We start from the raw sequence: 5,133 nt of genomic DNA on the forward strand, positions 1-5,133 counted from the left end.
AGAGAGATATATAATTTCAGTTTTATTTAAATTAACATAAAAGTGAGTAATTAATGTAAGTTTAAAGTAATAAGTAATAGTTTTAGTTTTAAATAACAATTACAACACTGCTCTCCACAACAAGCTGCATGAAATGAGTTAAGGTCAGAGGTTTGAAGTTATTGTGATGTTAGCTTTATCAAACACCACTAATGAAAGCAAGAAAAATGAAATGAAAAGCACCTAACATTAGTAATAGAGTAATATTAATAGAGCACCAGAAACTCGTTTTCCTTTTTAGTAAAACCACAGAGTGCAACTGCCGTCTGCTCACTAGTAAAAAGCAGAAGAGAAACTGACTCTATTACATGCTGACCTTTTGCCAAAAAACCCAGATTCATTTGAATAATTGCGGGCACACAGAGAATTATATTGTGTCCTCTTTAGAATCATGTGGCTTGTAAAATAGAGACACTCATTGTACAGTGAAATGTCACACCTGGCCGAGAGCAAAAACGCAGCAGGCAGAGAGACGTGTTAAGTGTCTATATTGTCTCCTGGGCATAAAAACACTCTGAAATGGTAAAATGATCCATGTCAGAGCTTTTTGTCTAACAAAGGCAGTTGCGGATAATTCTCCAGTGAAATGTAGAGTAGTATGACAAAAAAAAAACTCTATTCATCCAAACTCCACACCCTGAAACACATACATGCACACGTACACTTCAGATTCACAAGTCATTGATTGTTTTTGATCCTTAAGAGCATTGCAGAACTAGATTTTTACATATTCTAAATAAATAGTGTGTAGCGTTTACAGGTGTTGTGTGTGGTTGCCAGGGCGGTTGTTAAGGCATTCTGGGTTGTTGCTAGGTGATTGTTTTCTTGCCCATGCAAATTTGAGGATATTTTGTTCTCAATGACTTTGGTTCCTTCCTCCTTCAATGTAAATCTAAAGGTTTTTGCATCCTATTTTTGCAACTCTCATAACTTGGAAAAGTTGCACAAATTGATCTATAATTAAAATACGTACCACAAACGAAGCAGTCCTAGTTAGACTGTCTGTAAAAATGTTTTTATGTTTTTGAAAGACATCTCTTCTGCTCATCAAGGCTGCATTTACTTGATCAAAAATACAGGAAAATCAGTAATATTGTGAAATATTATTACAATTTAAATTAATGGTTTTCTATTCAAATATATTTAGAAATGTAATTTATTCCTGTGATGTAAAGCTGAATTTTTAGCATCATTACTCCAGTCTTCAGTATCCTTCAGAAATCATTCTAATATGTTCATTTGCTGCTCAAGAAACATGTCTTATTATTATTATTATTATTATTATTATCAGTATTGAAAATAGTCGTGCTGCTAAATATTTTTGCAGACACTGTGATACATGTTATTTTCAGATTCTTTGATGAATAGAAAGTTCAAAAGAACAGCATTTATTTGAAATAGAAATATTTTGTAACATTAAAAATGTCTTCATAAATGTCTAATAAATGTCTCTTTATAAATGTTATTATAATAGTTTTTAAATTTGTCATGTTTGATCAGTTTAGAGCATCCTTGCCGAATAAAAGTACTTTCTTTCTAAATAATGTTACTGACCCCAAACGTTTGAACAGTATTGTACAAGTTTCATAATTCTTAGTGGTTTTGAAAAGTGCAAGCACCTCTAAAATGTTTTAGATCTTTCATTGTACATGTAAGGTAAAAATCTGTAAGGTTAATGATAATCAATAGGAATATTTTCATAAAATAAAGGTTATTTTAGAAGACACAATGATATGCCCAGCTTAGAGCAAGACCAACAACTGTGTAATAAACCCCTAAAGGAGTTACACCAACGCTGAGGTCAAATATCATTCCAGTTAAATTTTGTGACTCATCATTTTTGGTTAAATGTTGTCTTATCATGCAGTTCTCTGGCTGTGCACGTAAACTGTGGCTGATCATTGCAGCACATGTGACGTTTTAGCAGGAAATTCCAGTCATTCCACACAATTCCCCTATCACAGCTTTATTCGGTTACCACATGGTGTTTCTCGTTTCCTTTTGCATACTCCAACACAAACACACACACACACACACAAACACACACACACACACACACACACACACATACACATCTCCCACTGTTTAACCCCCTATGGGCTTCCTCTTAAATTCCATTTTCTTGCATATGCACAGGAAGTGGTGACGTCTTCTTGGCTTTTAGCATGTGCTGGGAAAGTGAACTAGCATGTACTCTTCTATATATGGTTTGGCAGTGTAGTAGGCAGTTGTGGGTGGAGCGGGTGAAGGGTAGCTGTTGTGTGCCCTGTTTTTATGGCTCCCAGTCAACAGAGTGACCTTCTACATGCCTTTATCTCTTCGTCCGTAAGGTGAAAGTGTGCGATATGAAAAGGGAAAGATAAAAAAAAACAACAACATGAAATGAATTTGAGAGCGAAAATACACATGGAGTGAGAGCGCTGTTAGATTAGAAAGAGCAGGAGGATCCGGTCCAAAGTTCAAATGGAAAATGGGTGGGGCTTCAGTGATACCATAGTAAAAGAAGCGGGCGTGTCTGTTTGTGTGAGTTTCCAAAGAAGAGAAATTCACTGAAAAGGGAAGCAAAGCAAAATGCTTTGTCATATTCACATTTAAAAAATTATAAATATCCAGAAAATGTGCATATATATATATATATATATATCCACAAAATAGGAAAATTATTACATATTTTTGACAATATTATATTCAAATAAAATAGACTGTATTACACTATTTTGGCCCAAAATAAAAATAATATATATAATGTATAATTTGGCTTATGTTATTAAAATATTTTTATAATATTAAAATAAAAATTGTAATATCAAATCATCATATTAGAATGATTTCTTAAGGATCATGTGACACTGAAGACTGGAGTAATGATGCTAAAGATTCAGCTTTGCATCACAGGAATAAATAACATTTTTATGTATATTCAAATGAAAAATATTTATTTCAAGCTGTGTAATAATATTTCACAATATGTTGGTAAATGCAAATAAATGCAGCTTTTGTGAGCATTAGTGACGTCATTAAAACATTTAAAAATCATATATATATATATATATATATATATATATATTAAAATGCATGTCTGAGCTGTTTTAACTGAAATAAACTTGCACTGACATATCTTAAAATATATAAGTATAATTGATGCACACCAGTGAAGTTTTTTTTTCTATAAGGCACATTTATAAAAGCTGCTTAAATGTCCTAATTGAACTATGGCTTAATTCTGGCTTAATTCTAAGCCTTGTCTATAAAACCAGGCCTATATGTTATAAATATAAAGAAACAAAAACTAATACAGACAAACATCAGTGGCACTACATGAGAAAATGGCGTGTGGCGTGAGAGTGTGAGATCAGTGTTGGCAGCCCTGGTTTTCAAAGATCGAAAATAAGTTACCTTAAGATGCTTGTTCAGATTAGATGTTGAATCCTGCGAAACTGATAAAAGTTTTGTTGCAGTTAAACATAGCTTGCATTGCACTGTGATGTTACAGCATTTTTTACATTTATAAAATTGTTTTTGTGTTTCCATTACAAAAATGCATTGCATGGCTTTCTGATTTGCCCTACATTTTTGTGGGTCCTGATTGCCTTCTCAGTTTACATTAATAATAAATGAAACAAATGACATACATTAATGACAGGCATTAAATGAAATAAATGACAGCATCTAATCTGAACAAGTATCTTTGAAACCAGGGCTGCCAATGCCAACACTGATCTCACTCTCTCACGCCACATATCTATTTTCTTCATTTCTTCTTCAGTTAATTTCTTCTGTGCCGACTCTACAGTGCAAACACGGTTACGGATTTACTGATACAGATTTCATTTGATTGGTAACAGCTCTATAGTGTCTTATTATTCTAATTAAATATAATAATTACATTTAAAAAATGGAAATTAAAGATGACATAAGGTTAGAAAAATTAAACAAAAATGTATGGATGACATAGTTTTTTTGTGGATCTGTAGGTAAATAAGTACTAAAGAAAGCACACACACATTGTTGCACACACACACACACACACTCACACAAACAGCAAGAATGGCAAGCATTCTGAGAATATTCTTATATTGCAGTAAAAATATATTTATTGGTCCTAAAAGCAGTTAAGTAATGTGGAAATTGTATTGTTTGGAATATTAAACCTTTTTTTTTTTTTGGAATACCTCCAGTATTCCAAAGTATTTAGATTAAGTTACTAAACTTTAAACTTGAGTAATCTAATAAAATATGTTACAAATTACGTTTTATATCTGTTCAACACAGATAACAATTCACATCTAGAGCAATAAATATGTTAATGATGTTAACTATAGAGGAATGTGGGCTGATCTGATGAAGGAAGATAAAGAAAAACAAATAAACAAAAAGTCAGCCAGGACAAAAATGCCTCCCATAACAGCGTTAACTTAATTTATGTAGGCCGCTCAAAGGGATTGCGTAGCTTTATTGTTCAAGTATCTTCTGTGGCATGTATTTTTTGTGATGAGCTTATTTACTTCATAATGAGTTTACAAAAGCAACGATAAGCACAAACATCACCTCACGTCTAACACCCCTCAGGAGAAAGAGATTAGATGGGATTGTGTGCACTAAACACTGAATACATCATAGTAACTTCTCTCAAAGAATGCCACACCTACACACACCTGATCTGATTGCAAACCAGACACATCAGAAATGTGCCTCAAGTAACTAAAACTTGATTCATTGCGATTTCACTTTTTTAACTTTAGTTAGTGTGTAATGTTGCTGTTTGAGCATAAACAATATCTGCAAAGTTACAAAGCTGAAAGTTCAATGCAAACGGAGATATTGTCTTTTAAAATTCTGGCAGTTCAGTGCCTACAAAAACGGCTGGTAGGGACTACAATGAGCTACTTCCCGGGTTCGTGATGTAACAAACCCTTATGTGAAAAATAATGCGTTTTTTAAAAAAACGAAGCATTAACCCATGTTAGACTACACCCCATAAACACAATCAAGCCTAGAAAAAACCCAGTGAACCACCCCTTTAAAAAGTGTCCAAGTTTTATATATACATATACACACACACACACACACACACACACACACACACACATAAAT

Source organism: Sinocyclocheilus anshuiensis, unplaced genomic scaffold, assembly GCF_001515605.1.
Source record: "Sinocyclocheilus anshuiensis isolate Anshui unplaced genomic scaffold, SAMN03320099.WGS_v1.1 scaffold522, whole genome shotgun sequence".
Lineage (NCBI taxonomy): Eukaryota > Metazoa > Chordata > Actinopteri > Cypriniformes > Cyprinidae > Sinocyclocheilus > Sinocyclocheilus anshuiensis.